Source organism: Pelophylax lessonae (genome assembly GCF_965119305.1).
Source record: "Pelophylax lessonae genome assembly, chromosome: 8".
NCBI classification, from domain to species: domain Eukaryota; kingdom Metazoa; phylum Chordata; class Amphibia; order Anura; family Ranidae; genus Pelophylax; species Pelophylax lessonae.
The window spans coordinates 18186883-18205034 of NC_138775.1; the positions used below are offsets into that span (position 1 = coordinate 18186883).

An 18152-nucleotide genomic window follows, 5' to 3' on the forward strand; every position below is an offset into this window, starting at 1 on the left:
GTGCGGTTGAAGACAAGGACAGAGCACAGGCCTCTCCCCCCAGCTTTGATGGCGTAAGCTGTGTCTGAGCAGAGGCCGGTTCCATGCCCCACAGGAGATTCTTCTCGCCAGGCCAGCCCCAGCCGAGCTGTCCCAGCTCCCCCCAACCACCCCCTGCTGGCCAGCTCGGGAACCTGGATTCAGCCGGTAAGTAGAGAGTATCTGAAACAGGGCTTCAGCTTGGAATGGGGGTCAGGAGGAGGACCGGAATAGGGAGAGTAGGGGGGGGGCAAGTTGCTGCACCATGGGCCTCTGGTTTCTACTTGCCCCCTGGGCCAAAAGTTGCCAGTCTGCCCCTGATTGTGCCCCACAGTTGGTGTGAGTAGAAGGAATGGTGCCCCAAGGGCCGGATAAAGGCAAGCGAAGGGCTGCATCTGGCCCGTGGGCCACCGTTTGGAGACCACTGTTGTAGAGGTACGTCTTGTTCTTTTGGGGGGCTACTATGGAACTTTTGTCTAAATAATACATTCTGCAAAAGCTGTCACTTCAGTAGTCTGGTAGAGAGTCCAATGGTGGTGTGTGCGGTAACCCATTGTCAGGGAAATGGCCATAGGAGAACTGGCAACATTGCCAGTAATAGAAATGGACGCTCCTGACTCAACTGACACAGCCCTCTGCTGGCCTGTCAGGGAAATGGCCATAGGAGAACTGGCAACATTGCCAGTAATATAAATGGATGCTCCTGACTCAACTGACACAGCCCTCTGCTGGCCTGTCAGGGAAATGGCCTATAAAAGGTGGCCATAGGATCAGACTCATTGCTGGATTATCTCTCAGCTTCCTGTGTTTCCTGTGCTTCCTGTTTCCTGTTTGGATTTCCTGTTGTGACTTGGCTTGTTCCTGATTCCGTTTGATCTCCTGCTCCTGGTTTGACCCTTGGCTTCTCCCACTGACCTTGCTTCCGTTACCTACTGTGTATGACCCCGGCTTGCTTCAAGACCTCGGCTATTCTGGTTGTCTCCTGTGCATGACCTCGGCTTGTACCACGGTTTCCGCTACTAGAGACTATTCCTTGGCACAAGGTAGCCCGGCTGCTTCAGAGCCTTGAAGACTCATACCCTGCTGCGATTCCAGCCTGTTCCAGTTCGCTCTCGGATTGCTCTGGTTCTACCTACCTGCCTGCAGCTGGTAACCCGTGCCACTTGGGGCGCCACACCCTTTGTACCATCTCCAGGGGTGTGCCGCACTGAGCCGCAAGGGGAGCCCTCTCAGCACCTCGGCCTCGGATCAGGTAACCCTGACAGTATAATCCAGCCATGTCAGAGGCCGACAGAGGTGCTTCCCCACTCGTGGCTCTATGCCAGCAGGTCACTGCCCTTACCCAGGCAGTACAGCGTCTGCAGGAGGGATACTTCCAACTGGAAGGTCGACTTCAACATCTGACAACTTCTCCTGCTCCTGCGGATCCCAGTCCTTCATCCACCAGCACAGTTTCTGCTCCATCCCTCCCGGGACAGCCAGTTTCCTCCCACACTATGATGGTTCCTCCCCCTGAGCCACGGGTGCCAATACCTGAACGCTTCTCTGGTGAACGGAAGAAATTCAGGGCCTTCATAAACGCATGCCAACTATACCTGGCCCTCCAGCCTAGGACTTTCACTTCAGAGACTGTAAAGGTTGGGTTTGTGATTTCATTACTGTTGGAGGAGCCACAGGCCTGGGCCCATGGCCTGCTGGAGCAAAAGGACCCTGCTCTCAATTCTATTGACACCTTCTTTGATCTAATGGCCCAACTTTATGATGATCCTCAGCGTGTGGCTACGGCTGAGGCTACCTTGCATTCCCTCCAGCAGGGAAAACGCCCCGCCGAAGATTACACAGTAGAGTTCCGCAAGTGGTCCACTGATACGTGCTGGAATGAGGCGGCCCTCAGGTACCAATACCGTCTGGGATTATCCGAATCTCTTAAGGATGAGTTGGCCAGGGTAGAGACTCCCACTACTCTAGAGGGACTGATTCAACTTACTATCCAGCTCGATAGGCGCCTCCGGGAGCGTCGGTTTGAGCGCTCACAGACTTCTCGCCCAACCTGGATGTTGCCTAGGGCCCCTTACCACTTCACTCCAACACCAGCACCTTTCCCCGCTACCCATGCAGAGGATGAACCAATGCAGATCGGCCAAGTGCGTTCTTCACTAAGTGCAGATGAAAGACAACGCCGCCGACACGCCAATCTTTGTCTCTACTGCGGAGGGTCTGGACACTTCCTACGAAACTGCCCCGTGAGACCCCGTAAGTTCCTCCCACAAAGCCCTTACTTCCAAGTTTCCGGATCGTTTCCATCTCATCTCGTTCTTCCTGTCTCACTACAGGTGGCGGAAGAGGAGGTCCGGCTCCTAGCCATAGTTGATTCGGGGGCTTGCAGCTGTTTTATGGACTTGACTTTGGCAAGAAGACTCCGTGTACCCCTCTGCAATAAACGTCAGCGACTTGAGGTACATCTGGCCGATGGTTCCTTGCCCAGTTCTGGACTTGTCACCCAGGAAACCAAGCCCATCCTCACAATAACAAACTCTGGCCACCAGGAATTCATTTGTTTTGACATCCTTTGCTCTCCCATGTTCCCCATCATCCTGGGAATTCCCTGGTTGCAAGCCCATAATCCACAGATTAACTGGGCCAAGAAGGAGATTTCCTTTACCTCTTCCTACTGCCTGCAACACTGCTTCGTTCCTGGGGTTAGCAGTCCCGCCAGTTGTTCAACCATCCAATCAATTCCAGATGTCGGTCAGGCTATACCTACAGTCTATCACGAGTTTTTGGATGTTTTTGATGAGAAGGCGGCCAATGTTCTCCCACCTCATCGGCCTTACGACTGCCCCATTGAACTGCTTCCTGGTGCCGAGATTCCTTTCGGACGTATATTTCCATTATCTGAGGTTGAGCTAGAAACTTTACGACTGTATATTAATGAGAACCTTGAAAAGGGATTCATCCGCCCTTCTTCCTCCCCCGCTGGAGCTGGAATTTTTTTTGTCGGGAAGAAAGATGGTTCACTAAGGCCATGTGTGGATTACAGAGAACTTAACAAAATTACGATTAAAAACCGATACCCACTTCCCCTCATCCCTGAACTTTTCCAAAGGTTCCGAACTGCCCAGCTCTTTACTAAACTTGATCTACGGGGAGCTTACAATCTTGTTCGTATCCGGGAGGGGGACGAATGGAAAACGGCTTTCAGGACCCGGTTCGGACATTTTGAATATTTAGTTATGCCATTCGGATTATGTAATGCCCCCGCCACGTTCCAGCACTTCGTAAACGATATTTTCCGGGAATTTTTGGACTATTTCGTAATCGTTTACCTAGATGACATCCTCATCTTCTCTGCTACCCTGGATCTCCACAGAGCTCATGTGAAAAAAGTCCTTGCGACTCTGAGGAAGCACGGTTTATACATTAAAGCAGAAAAGTGCGAATTTGAAAAGACTTCCATCCAATTCCTGGGTCTTATCATATCTACCAAGGGAATCGCAATGGACCCACAAAAGGTGAAAGCTATCCTTGAATGGCCAGCCCCTTCAGACAAGAAGGGTGTTCAACGATTCATAGGATTTGCTAATTTTTACAGAAGATTTGTAAAAGACTTTTCAGCTATCATTTCACCGATTACGCAGTTGACTCGCCAGCAGACCAGATTCAAATGGTCCCCAGAAGCTCAGGCAGCATTTGACAAACTCAAAGGACTGTTCACCTCTGCACCAGTCTTACAGCACCCAGATCCGGTTTTACCCTTTGTGTTAGAGGTAGACGCCTCAGAAATAGCCACAGGAGCCATCTTGTCTCAGCGCCAAGGACCTAAGGCCCTACTTCACCCTATTGCCTTTTTCTCTCAAAAGATGAGCCCCTCAGAGAGAAATTACGATGTGGGTGACCGAGAACTGTTGGCCATTAAAACCGCCTTGGAGGAGTGGAGATATTTATTGGAAGGTGCCGCCCACCCAATTTTGATCTTCACTGATCATAAAAATTTAGAATACCTGAGGGCCGCTAAACGTCTGAGACCACGACAGGCCCGGTGGGCTTTATTTTTCTCAAGATTTAATTTCCACATAACTTACCGACCAGGCTCCAAGAACGGGAAAGCAGACGCCCTCTCCCGAATGTTCCCTGATGCCCCCGAGTCTGTGGAACCAAGTACCATTCTGTCAGCACAACATTTTTTCCTGATCCAGCCAGAATTAAAATCCTCAATTAAACAGGCATCCACCCAGTACGCGGACACAGAAATACCCCCCTTGGAGAGTCGAGACGGGTTCCTTTGGCACCAGGACAAAGTTTTCATTCCCCAACCAGTCAGGCTCCAAGTTCTAAAGACTTTCCATGACCATCAGCTGGCCGGACATTTTGGTGTACGAAAGACCCTTGAGCTTATCCAACGCTCCTTCTGGTGGCCCAGTTTAAGGAAGGATTGCCAGTCTTATGTTAGCTCCTGCGTTGTCTGTCAGCGCAACAAGGGGTCCAACACCAAGTCCTGGGGTCTGTTAAGGCCTCTACCCATCCCTGAGCAACCCTGGAAGATGATCTCATTGGACTTTATTGTTGACTTACCTTCATCTGGGGGTTTTACTACCATCTTGGTGGTAGTGGATCGTCTGACCAAAATGGCCCACTTCCTGCCCATGACCGGCACTCCATCAGCCCCAGAAACAGCAAAAATATTCATCAAGGAAGTAATCAGACTACATGGGCTTCCGGATAATATTGTTTCCGATAGAGGAGTACAGTTCACCTCCAGATTCTGGAAGGATCTTTGTAAGACCTTGTCCATTAAAATATGTCTTTCTTCCGCTTACCATCCCCAAAGCAATGGCCAGACAGAAAGAACAAACCAGACGCTAGAACAGTATCTTCGTTGTTTCTGTACTTTTGCCCAAAATGACTGGATATCCCTTCTCCCATGTGCGGAGTTTGCATACAATAATTCGGTACATGCCTCCACTAACCAGTCCCCATTTTGGGCGAATTATGGGTTCCATCCCTCCTTTTTGCCCAATACCCTTCCGGAAGCGTCTGTCCCTGCAGTCCAAGATCGGATTAATTCTATTCAGACGAACTACTTATTCCTTCAGGAGGCCGTCCAGAAAGCACAAACGGATTACAAGAGGTTCTATGATAAAAAGAAAAGAAATGAACCTACCTTTAAAAGAGGGGACAAAGTGTGGCTTTCCTCAGCTAATCTGAAACTTTCCTGCCCATCCCGAAAACTGGGTCCAAGATTCGTTGGACCCTTTGAGATCAAAAGGGAGGTCAACCCTGTGGCTTTCGAACTGGTTTTACCCAACTCCTACAAAATTCACCCAGTATTTCATGTATCTCTGCTAAAACCAGTTGTACCCAGCCCTTTTTCTGGTAGGCATGAATTACCCCCTCCTCCAGTCCTGGTGGAGGGTGAAGCGGAGTATGAAGTGGAGGCCATAATGGACTGCAGAAAGAGGGGTAGACAAACCCAGTACCTCATCAAGTGGAAGGGGTATTCTGCAGAGGAAAATTCCTGGGAGCCTGCAAATAATGTACACGCTCCTAGACTGATCCGGGAGTTCCACAACAGACACTCAGAGAGACTGGCCCGTCTGGGCATCCGGAGGCTGCCCCTCGGGGGGGGGCACTGTCAGGGAAATGGCCATAGGAGAACTGGCAACATTGCCAGTAATAGAAATGGACGCTCCTGACTCAACTGACACAGCCCTCTGCTGGCCTGTCAGGGAAATGGCCATAGGAGAACTGGCAACATTGCCAGTAATATAAATGGATGCTCCTGACTCAACTGACACAGCCCTCTGCTGGCCTGTCAGGGAAATGGCCTATAAAAGGTGGCCATAGGATCAGACTCATTGCTGGATTATCTCTCAGCTTCCTGTGTTTCCTGTGCTTCCTGTTTCCTGTTTGGATTTCCTGTTGTGACTTGGCTTGTTCCTGATTCCGTTTGATCTCCTGCTCCTGGTTTGACCCTTGGCTTCTCCCACTGACCTTGCTTCCGTTACCTACTGTGTATGACCCCGGCTTGCTTCAAGACCTCGGCTATTCTGGTTGTCTCCTGTGCATGACCTCGGCTTGTACCACGGTTTCCGCTACTAGAGACTATTCCTTGGCACAAGGTAGCCCGGCTGCTTCAGAGCCTTGAAGACTCATACCCTGCTGCGATTCCAGCCTGTTCCAGTTCGCTCTCGGATTGCTCTGGTTCTACCTACCTGCCTGCAGCTGGTAACCCGTGCCACTTGGGGCGCCACACCCTTTGTACCATCTCCAGGGGTGTGCCGCACTGAGCCGCAAGGGGAGCCCTCTCAGCACCTCGGCCTCGGATCAGGTAACCCTGACACCCATAGCAACCAAACAGTGTCCCTATTTGCTGCAGACACAAAGATTAAAACAATGTAGCACTAACAGAGTCATAAACAATCAGACCGAGAAGCTGACTCATAAGAGCTTACAATCTAAACTATACATGCATTGATCGCAGTATACATGTTGGACTCATTCCACAGCCCACTGCCTCTGGATGTCCTTGTCATTGAACCCAGTATGGATTCCATCCTGCAGCTTCTGGGAGGTCCCAGCCATGCAATCATCACAACAAACAATAGTGGAGTCCCCTGGGGAGAGGACCGATTAGTAAATAACACATCAGGTTGTCACTTGTTGGATTGTGTTTGGGTTAGAGGCTGCTGAAAACACGTCACCCATCCCCCAGGATGTATCCCTCTGGGAGGGCAAAGAGGACCATGATAGACCCCTAGCCGTCTTCCACTTTCATTTACTCCCATTAATTGCCTGATAATTTGCTAGACAATTGTCAGGGGACCCCACAAAATCCCCCCTCTCTCCTGTCCAGATGGCTTCTGTTGTCTTCCGGATTGTGTATTGTCACTCCTGACACTTGTCTGTCCCCCTGAGATCTCTCATGTGATTGATAAGCTGCTGGCCTCTGACCCTTTAATCATTCCAGACTTTCTCCATTTACAGGTGGAAGCACATTGTAACCAAAATGCACTAAAGTTTGGACATATTACTCACTAATATGTCACTAAAAGTAACTAATATGTCACAATAAATAAGTAATAAGCACTAAATTAGCTTTAGTGATTGTATGATCAATGTTGGTTGGGGGGGGGGGGGGGGCAATAGAAGATATCTCCAAGCGTATTCAGTGGTGTATTTTGGTTTTGTGCTGCCCTAGGCAAGACTAAAATTGGGCGCTCCCCCTCCAAAGTAAATTTCCCCCACTCCTTCCTTTTTAACGGATGTGAGTCCCTCCAAAATTGAAGTACTAAAAGTCCCAGCATGAAATTCTGCGATCTCAAGAGAGGGAGGGGGTGAGAGGGGGTGGGAGAGAGAGAGGGGGGTGGGTGAGGGAGGGAGAGAGAGGGGGGTGAGAGAGAGGGGGGTAAGAGAGAGAGAGAGAGAGGGGAGTGAGAGAGAGAAGGGGGGTGAGAGTGAGAGAGAGGGGGTGAGTGAGAGACAGAGAGAGAGAGAGAGAGGGGGGTGAGAGAGGTGGCTCTAGCAACCAGTGGCCAATAGAGTCTCAGGTGGAGGGGGGGCTGCCCCCCTGCAAAGTGCCGCCCTAGGCTTGGGCCTTGTCGGCCTAGGCCAAAATACAGCACTGAGCGTATTGGTAGATTTCTACAATTAAAAACTGAGGACCTGCTAGTTGTGACAACCCATTGCCAGTGGCAAGTGAAGAAGAATGGGTTCCAGATGAAAGGTCCACCTATGGATGAAGACCAGCTGGAAGTGCTGCTTGGGATTCCTCAGGTCTCTATATTCCCGTCCATGAGACTTACACTATTCCTCCTAAACATAGTATATTGAACCTCTTTAAGAATGTATTGTTTTTTTTCTAGAGAGACTGCCCATCGTGTCCTAGATATACCTCGGGACAAGGAGAATGAATGGTGTGCTATCATTGCAATAAACCTTGGCTGGAGCTGAATGTCTTTGGTTTGCAGCCTGGGTTTTATATTGCAGTGGAGAAAGAGTGAACTCCAGGGCCTCCTGACTGATTGCAAAGAATCGAGGAGGAAACAGGCTGGCCTGGGAACGAGAAAGGGGTTGAGTTTGTCTAACAGTACAAGTAGATATCATACACATTATGGAGATGCCAAAAAATTACCTAATACTGGAAAGGGGTTTTAAAAACATATTGGTTCATTCCAAGTTTATTGTCTATGATGGGACTCATGAGAATCTTATAACTTCCTTCCAATGACCTTATCTAGAGATAGCAGTTTCTAGAACCCTATATTTGGCCAGGAAAACTATTGCACAGCACTGGTTATCTTTCTGTAAGCAAGATTAGTTTAATGCTGGGTCTTTCTTGGCGGGTTTCTTGGGTCTGACCCTCTGGTCCTGTGCATTATAAAAGGGACAGGGGTCCGATCCTGAGGGGCGCATAGTATAAGACATAATGCCGTTGCCAGAGTCTATCTGTCCAGCCGGCTGCCAAGACCGGAGCACCTATGGATAAAGTGTCCATTACAGTGTAAGGGACCACTGGGATCCCCAGTCCACCCTGAAAATACCAAGACTGTTCCCTTTGCAGGTATGCTGGGGCAGCTACAAAGCCTGAGTTAGCGCTTGGTTGTCAAGAGCATCTAGCGCTCCTGCTTCTCATTCCAGCATCCTAGTTTTGGCTATGGCATTCTCCTTGACTGTCTGTCCACCTGCAAGGTAATTAATGTGGCCAGTCTCTGGGTGGAGACCAGACCTGATTTAAGCCAGCCATACCTTCAGTCTTCATGCTTGTGATAACATGTGTTATATCTAATCAAGCTCCCTGTCTGCCTGTCCTGCTCTGCTAGATTGGATTTCCCTGTGTATGACCTCGGACCAGATAAAGACTTCTCTGAACTCTGCCTGCTTTTTACCTGGACTGTCATTGAACCGCTCTGCGGTGACTAAAATAATGTATCAAGTCCAGTAAATGAAAGGCTTCTAGCACCAATAGGTATGATTGTAACCCATAGAAACACTACAAAACAAAGAGGGGTGCAGTGCCAAAATATAAAAATATCAGTTCAATCAAGGAAGGTTCATATAGAAGAAACAGAAACAATTCCCACACCAGATGCTGTGACTGCTAAAGGCACACTTCACCACTGTGTCTGGAGGAAAAACCTGCTTACCAGAGGAAATTGACCCTCAAATTATAGAGTGGTCAAATAGATATGTAGCTTATGAGTTCTCAACTGTGTAAGTTCTCAGCCGCATCGAGATCGGATGGTCTGGCTAATGTGTAAAGGCCACTTCTCTAATGCCAGGCAGACAAACCCAAACGAGTGAACAGGCCAACCTTAGGAGTAAAAGAACTCAGATAGTGTAGTATTTCCAAAACAGTTTATTGAATAAAAAACCTCACGTGTAAACAGATCAATTCAAGCATATAGATGGGTGTACAAAGATGGCAGCGGCATGGCGTGCTTGCGACGTGTCTTGGCGCATTACGCGTTACGTCATCATTTAGACGTCATCGAAGGTGAAGTATGCCTTTAGCAGTCTCAGCATCTGGTGTGGGGATTATCTCTGTTTCTCCTATATGAACCTTCCTTGATTAGACTGAGTTTTTTATATTTTGGCGCTGCACCCCTCTTTGTTTTATACTATAACATTGTGTATAAGTCCTGAGGGCAACCAAGTATCGGTTGGCCTGCTTGCCTTATAGGAAAGGGGGCTGCTATAGGTGAAGAACACAGTAGTGTATAGTGTCTGACCACCTGCACTTGGGGTAAGTGTGACACTAGGTTAGGAAGAACTGTGTTACTGTCGCCTGTAATGCTCAAGTTACTCAAGTAAAAAGCGTTAAAACGTTGTCTTTGCCTGGTCTGAAGTCACTAAAAAGTGTAATGCAAGTAACTGGCACACATAGTCTACTGCTTGGGTCAATTAAGCACATTGGAGTATGAAGACAGCAGTACAAGAGTTAATGAGGTACAGAAAGCAACAAGTGGTTACCAAGGGTAACAAAGGTTTTTCTAGCAGGCTGTGTATACGTGGCAGGTGGGATAGCCTCTTGCAGTAGGAGTCGTTGTCAGGACTCCTTCTGAAGCGTTCTGTGTCCCATCCATAGCAAAAGGAGCAGATCTGCACCTTTTGATCTGCATACCTGTGCACAGGTATGGAAGAGGAAGAGTTAAGTGTAGTGCACGCATTATCTGCTTGCAGACTGTATATTGTATTTATACGGAGGCAAAGCGGCTCCTCTGCACAGGATTACGTACCTGTATGTGATCCTGCTCTTCAGGATCTGGGGCGTATCAGACACAGCGGAGCCAGTCAGCAGGTCCGGCGGACGCGACGTCTGCTGGAACCTGCCGATCGTTCCCGACAGAGACAGAATGGGGGTCTGCCTATATAAACAAGGCAGATCTGTGAGAAGGGGAGGTAGTGATCCTGTGTTTCTGCTAAGCAGGAACATGGATCTCTGCTTTCCCACAGTAAAAGCACCTCCTCCACAGTTAGCAAGCACTCCCTAGGCACACATTTAACCCTTTGATTGCCCCTGATGTTAACCCCTTCCCTGCCAGTGTTATTAGTACAGTGACAGTACATATTGTTAGCACTGATCACTGTATTCACATTGCTGATCTCTAAAAAGTGTAATTTAGTGTCCGATTTGTCCGCCACAATGTCGCATTCCCGCTATTAGCCGCTGATCACCACCAATACTTGCATAAAATATTTTACAAATTCCATAAATCTATCCCATAGTTTGTAGACACTATAACTTTTGCGCAAACCAATCAATATACGATTTTTTTTGCCAAAAACATGTAGCAGAATACATATTGATCTACATTTATGAAGAAATTTGACTTTTTACATTTTTTTTATTGAATATGTTTTATATGAGAAAGTAAGAAATATTTGTCTGTCTTTTTTTGTTTATAGCGCAAAAAATAATAACCACAGAGCGGCAGAGGTGATCAAATACCACCAAAAGAAAGCTCTATTTGTGGGAAAAAAGGACATACATTTTATTTGGGTACAGCGTTGCACGACCGCGCAAATGTCAGTTAAAATAACGCATTGCCATATCGGAAAAAACGGCCTGGTCTCTCTCTAATATTTTGTTAGCTTTGATTACGGCACGCATTCACTGTGGCATTGTTTCGATAAGCTTCAGAGATGTAGCAAGATTTATTTCCGTCCAGTATTGCATTCATTTTTCACCAAGATCTTGTACTGATGATGGAAGAGTCGGAGCCCTGCGCAAAGCCTTCTCCAGCACATCCCAAAGATTCTAAATGGGGTTAAGTTCTGGACTCTGTGGTGACCAATCCATGTGTGAAAATGATGTCTCATGCTCCCTGAGCCACTCTTTCACAATTTGAGCCCGATGAATCCTGGCATTGTCATCTTGGAATATGTCCGTGCCATCAGGGTAGAAATAATTCATTGATGGAATAACCTGGTCATTCAGTATATTCAGGTAGTCAGCTGACCTCATTTTTTGGGCACATCCAGTAACTATCCAATAGGAGAGTCACTGCATGCTTAGTTTAGTTAGTTGCTTAGTTAATTGCAGGTGGCGACTTTTTTTTTTGGCCAGGCAGTGTATATTTACAGTGCTTTGTGAAAGTATTCGGCCCCCTTGAACTTTGCGACCTTTTGCCACATTTCAGGCTTCAAACATAAAGATATAAACTGTCATTTTTTGTGAAGAATCAACAAGTGGGACACAATCATGAAGTGGAACGAAATTTATTGGATATTTCAAACTTTTTTAACAAATAAAAAACTGAAAAATTGGGCGTGCAAAATTATTCAGCCCCCTTAAGTTAATACTTTGTAGCGCCACCTTTTGCTGCGATTACAGCTGTAAGTCGCTTGGGGTATGTCTCTATCAGTTTTGCACATCGAGAGACTGAAATTTTTGCCCATTCCTCCTTGCAAAACAGCTCGAGCTCAGTGAGGTTGGATGGAGAGCGTTTGTGAACAGCAGTTTTCAGTTCTTTCCACAGATTCGCGATTGGATTCAGGTCTGGACTTTGACTTGGCCATTCTAACACCTGGATATGTTTATTTGTGAACCATTCCATTGTAGATTTTGCTTTATGTTTTGGATCATTGTCTTGTTGGAAGACAAATCTCCGTCCCAGTCTCAGGTCTTTTGCAGACTCCATCAGGTTTTCTTCCAGAATGGTCCAGTATTTGGCTCCATCCATCTTCCCATCAATTTTAACCATCTTCCCTGTCCCTGCTGAAGAAAAGCAGGCCCAAACCATGATGCTGCCACCACCATGTTCGACAGTGGGGATGGTGTGTTCAGGGTGATGAGCTGTGTTGCATTTACGCTAAACATAACGTTTTGCATTGTTGCCAAAAAGTTTGATTTTGGTTTCATCTGACCAGAGCACCTTCTTCCACATGTTTGGTGTCTCCCAGGTGGCTTGTGGCAAACTTTAAAGGACACTTTTTATGGATATCTTTAAGAAATGGCTTTCTTCTTGCCACTCTTCCATAAAGGCCAGATTTGTGCAATATACGACTGATTGTTGTCCTATGGACAGAGTCTCCCACCTCAGCTGTAGATCTCTGCAGTTCATCCAGAGTGATCATGGGCCTCTTGGCTGCATCTCTGATCAGTCTTCTCCTTGTATGAGCTGAAAGTTTAGAGGGACGGCCAGGTCTTCGTAGATTTGCAGTGGTCTGATACTCCTTCCATTTCAATATTATCGCTTGCACAGTGCTCCTTGGGATGTTTAAAGCTTGGGAAATCTTTTTGTTTCCAAATCCGGCTTTAAACTTCTCCACAACAGTATCTCGGACCTGCCTGTTCCTTGTTCTTCATGATGCTCTCTGCGCTTTAAACGGACCTCTGAGACTATCACAGTGCAGGTGCATTTATACGGAGACTTGATTACACACAGGTGGATTCTATTTATCATCATTAGTCATTTAGGTCAACATTGGATCATTCAGAGATCCTCACTGAACTTCTGGAGAGAGTTTGCTGCACTGAATGTAAGGGGGCTGAATAATTTTGCACGCCCAATTTTTCAGTTTTTTATTTGTTAAAAAAGTTTGAAATATCCAATAAATTTCGTTCCACTTCATGATTGTGTCCCACTTGTTGTTGATTCTTCACAAAAAATTACAATTTTATATCTTTATGTTTGAAGCCTGAAATGTGGTAAAAGGTTGCAAAGTTCAAGGGGGCCGAATACTTTCGCAAGGCACTGTATATAGCAGCGTTTTCAGAAGTCTGGTATTGTGTTGGAGGTCTCCTTTACTCTTACCGATAGTTTGAGGAGCGCTTGTATTGTTCCTCCTGTACTGTATGCCTAACCATTTTATTTCATATCTGTTTTTCACTTGTTTGAACCTAATTAATTTTTCATAAAGTGAACTGCCCATCAATCAGTCAGATTCTGGTGACTAAGAACTGGAGGCTGAAAGCTGGAATCTCACTGGCTGATATATCCAGACATGGTTCTTCTCACCTACAAAATTGAAAAGATCCTTCAACCGACAAACGACTCCGGATGACAAGCTGCGGTGTTCACGGACAGAAGAAAACCAGAACTCTCTGTTCTTGGTAACACTCATGGGACATCTGTCAACGGGAAACTTGGAGTCAAAGATTCGTTCCCCTCAAGTTTTATATACACTATACAATCTGATTTAAGGTTCTCTATGCAACCTCCTGTTAGATATACAAAAACTATGTAATATGAAGACATACCTTTAAAGAGGAAGTAAACCCTCCTCTGACACTTTTACCTATAGGTGATCCTATGATAAGGCTTACCTATAGGTACTGTAAATATCTCCTAAACATGTACCATTTAGGAGATATTTACCTTACATTAAGCCAGTGACGTCACTGGCGCATGCGCTCTGAAGGAACAGCCACTGGTGCCGTTCCTTCAGAGCCCCGTGCCGTGACTGTCGGCTCCCGCGCGCGTGCGCGGGAGTGAGGTCACCGCGGCTCCGGCCAATCAGATGGCCGGATGCCGCGATCCCGGAAGACGGACGACTGGACATGTCGCCCGTCATACAGGTAAGCGGGCGGCACAGCGGGGGCTCGTTCTTAGGTAAGTATTGCATAATGAGCTAGTATGCGATGCATACTAGCTCATTATGTGTTTCTCTTACAGGTATGAAAAAAAAAAAAAGTCGGACGGGTTTACAACCTCTTTAAAGAGGTTCTAAAGACAGAAGGTTTTTTATTTTTATGCATTAAAATAATAAAACCCTTCTGTGTGCAGCAGCCCTCCCAGTACTTACCTGAGCCCCATCTCGATACAGCAATGTTGCACGAGAGACTGGGCTGCTTGGGACTCTTCCTCCTGATTGAATTTGTTAAATCACTCGTGCCACTGGAATATCCAATGTGGGTAAAGTTATTAAATATATAGAAAGGGAAGCTGCTAGTTCAAAACAATGGGTAATTGTTGGGAATGTAGGTGGATAATAAACTGCGCTAACCCTATAGTGGAGGATAGGAAATCCTACCACTTATAATGGTTAGGTGGCAAGAGTATATTTTACCATGCAAGGTGTATATAACAACGTGTCAACGTGTCAATTGCAAAATGCCTTCATAAAGTGTCTAGTGCAAAGGTGCTAATATTAGTTACTCAATAAATAAATCAATTATTAAGGTGCAAGATAAACCAGAAAAAATAAAGTGCAATGTAATCCAGCAATAAAATATCACAAAATATTCACATATATAGTTTATGAAGTCCGTAATGCAATAGTGCTGGTATAGAATAGTGCAAACAGTGCAAAACAAAGTCCTTTGGTGTAACTATGGTAAGTGCCAGTGCAGGTGCATACACATATGCAATAGTGGTGTGACCCTCCGCTTCACTTTCGGTGTTAAATGGTAAGATTTCCCACATACCAGATCATGTGGATTCCAGTTGGCATACGCCAGCAGGAATCGGTACAGGCTTAGTCGCAGTGGTTCCGGTTCCCTGGTGGTGAGTGGGGGTCCACAGTTTGCGTCTGTATGTGCTCAGGGTATAGAAGAAGAAAGGCTCCTCATAGTGCAGACAGTTAAAAAAATCCTCTTTTTATTAAAATTATCACACAAATAACAAAAATACACTCGCTGAGTAAAATAGACTGGTGCCCTTTGCAGACTGGGGTGCCTCGCGGCTGTTCCCAATGTCTGCCCGGAAGTGGGAAGACAGCGTGCGGTTCAAGTGAGGGCCCAGATCGAGGCAGCGTGCGTTGCAACTTGACGCATTTCGTCATAGAAATGACGTCATCGGAAGATGTGCGTACGCTGCGTCGGTCTCATTAAATAGAAGAAGGAAGAACCAAGGGCGGACTTCCTTCCATTTTTTTTTTCCATTTTTTTATTGGAAAATATTGTTGTTTTTTTTTTTTTTCAGAATTGTCGCTCTTTTTTTGTTTGTAGCACAAAAATAAAAATGGTAGAGGTGATCAAATACCACCAAAAGAAAGCTCTATTTGTGGGAAAAAAACACATACATTTTATTTGGGTACAGTGTCGCACGACCGTGCAATTGTCATTTAAAGTAATGCAGTGACGTATCGCAAAAAATGGCCTGGTCATGAAGGGGGGTAAATCTTCTGGGGCTGAAGTGGTTAAAGTTGAATTCAACGCTAGATCTTCCTTCCACAGGGTAGTTTGGATAGATGTTAGGATGGCGTGGGAGCTGTTTTAAGCTTAGTAAGGCCCTGTTCACACCTGAGCGTTTTTCAGCCCATAAAACGCTCATCTGTGAAAATCCGAAACGCCCAACAATCAAAATCCCATTAATTTCAATGGCCCCTGTTCACATCTGTGCGTTTTGTCCCCTGAAGCAAAACGCCTGTAGCTCAAAAAAGTACAGGAGCTTCTTTTTGGGCTGATCAAGAGCTGTTCTGGTTCTTATAGGAATGCATTAAAGCGTCGTTATCGTTGTTTCGCCGCTGTTTCACGGGCATGTTCTCCACCCCTCTTAACATAAATCAAAACGCCTGCAAAAAAATGCCCCAAAAAACGCTCATAAAACGCCCAACAAACGCCAGAGAAACGCCCAAAAATCACTCGAAAAAATGGCTACAGAAACGCCCAAAAAACGCCTGAAAACAATAAGCTCAGATGTGAATGCGGCCTTGGATTGAGCCTGGACTTCCACTTTAACAATGTATTCAATTTGTATCCAGTCAAGCAGGCTCTTGCATGTCATAGTTGATGGAAGATCTCAAGGAGATTGTACTATCAGATTGTATAGAGCAGTAATGGCGAACCTTGGCACCCCAGATCTTTTGGAACTACATTTCCCATGATGCTCAACGACACTGCAGAGTTCATGAGCATCATGGGAAATGTAGTTCCAAAACATCTGGGGTTCCAAGGTTCGCCATTACTGGTATAGAGTATGGCCAGTTTAACCTCTTGCCACCCATGTATCACATGTAAACGTGGGCTTTAACAGCCACATGCTGCACATATGTGTCAATGAGCGGCCAAGGTTTCTGTGCTGAGAGCGCGCTTACTGCGCACTCCCAGCACAGCAACTGAGCTATCAAAGACAGCTTCCGGTCTCTAGAAATGATCAGGAGTCATCAGGATAAGGAATTATTGGGAGTGGGACCGGCACCTGATCATGTGACCACCGTGACAATCACAGTGGTCACTGAAACAGGACAGAACTTTTCGCTCCCCTCAGTCATAAAAGCCTGATAGTTTTGTTTGGATCCACCCAGCTGCATGATTGACAGATGGCTCCACCTCTCAGTGCATGGCCAGCGGCACCCACCCCCTTCCCTGACCAGGGTGCTGCAGGAGCGGAGCGGATTGATAGTCATCGCTCTCAGCCTCCCAGCAGTGATCATCAGTCATGTGATCGCTCAGTTTCCTGTCGTAGGCTCGGTTCACACGAGTGCGACTCCAAAGTTGCATGATTTCCAGTGTGGCTTTGGAGTGTGACTTTGATGTGACATTTGGTGCATTTTTGATCCAACTTTACATTCTTTGGATCAAAGTCGCATAGAAAATTGCACCAAAGTAGTGCAGGCACGGCATTAAGTCGCACCAATTTGAATGGGTGCCATTGAAAAGAAAGTGGTGTAACTTGTCACGCGACTTTGATTTCTGCTCCATTAATTAGGTAAATATGAAGCATTCTCTGAATGGCAACAATGCCAAGCAACTGAATTCAGAATGCAGTAGGACAGCTGCTCAGCACGGGACCTGGAAGCTGGTGGAGATCACTGTAGTAGCGCCATCTACTGCAGTGATTTTTAGCTTCTAGAGGGATCCCACATGTATGGGACAAATATACTTACTTTTGGTCCAAGCAGGGCCAATGGAACAATGTAAAAATGCCCATACCTGGAATTCAGCTTTAACCCCTTCCCGTCCGGCCTATTGTAAAACGATGGTTGGGCGGAAGCACTGTTATTCTGGGAGGACATCATATGATGTCCTCCCAGGATTCCCCAGATACAGCCGATTACAGATCACTGTATCGGCCCGCTGCCATGTGATCACTGTGGCCAATCACAGCAGATCACACGACAGTTGTACACAAAGAAAGGCTTTAATTCATGCCTTTAATTGTGTACTATTGTGATGATCTCTGTGATTGGTCACAGTTATCACATGGTACAGACAGGGCTAATCACAGCCCATCTGTACCATGTGATTAGTTATGGGCAATCACAGCTAATCACAATAATAAAACACTAAATGAGTAGTTTTCATTTAAATAAATGGTTGCTTATAACTGTAAAATTCACAATTATAAGCAATCAGTGTGTAAAAAAAAACAAAAACAAAATCCTGGTCACCTCCCCAGAGGTGTATAGCACTGATTACTGTAGTAATGTCACTGGTACCCCCAAAAGTGTCAAAAATGTCAGTCAAGGGTCCGATCTGTCCGCCGCAATGTCGCAGTCCCGCAAAAAAAATCGTAGATCAGATCGCCGCCATTACTCGTTAAAAAAAAAAACACCAAAAATGACAGAAATCTTTCCCTTAGTTAGTAAACGCAATAACTTTTGCGCAAACCAATCAAAATATGCTTATTGCGATTTCTTTTTACCAAAAATATGTAGCAGAAAACAAATTGGCCTAAAATGATTAAAAATTTTGATTTTTACATCTTTTTGGGGGGGGGGGGGGGGGGATTTCATATAAAAAATGTGAA

General features: G+C 46.2%; 1 long non-coding RNA gene across 2 annotated transcripts in view; it reads left to right on the forward strand.

The window, feature by feature from the left end:
* Nucleotides 1-18152, forward strand: part of LOC309561435 — a 161484-nt gene that overhangs the window by 76011 nt on the left and 67321 nt on the right. The gene's annotated exons all lie outside the window — the stretch shown is intronic.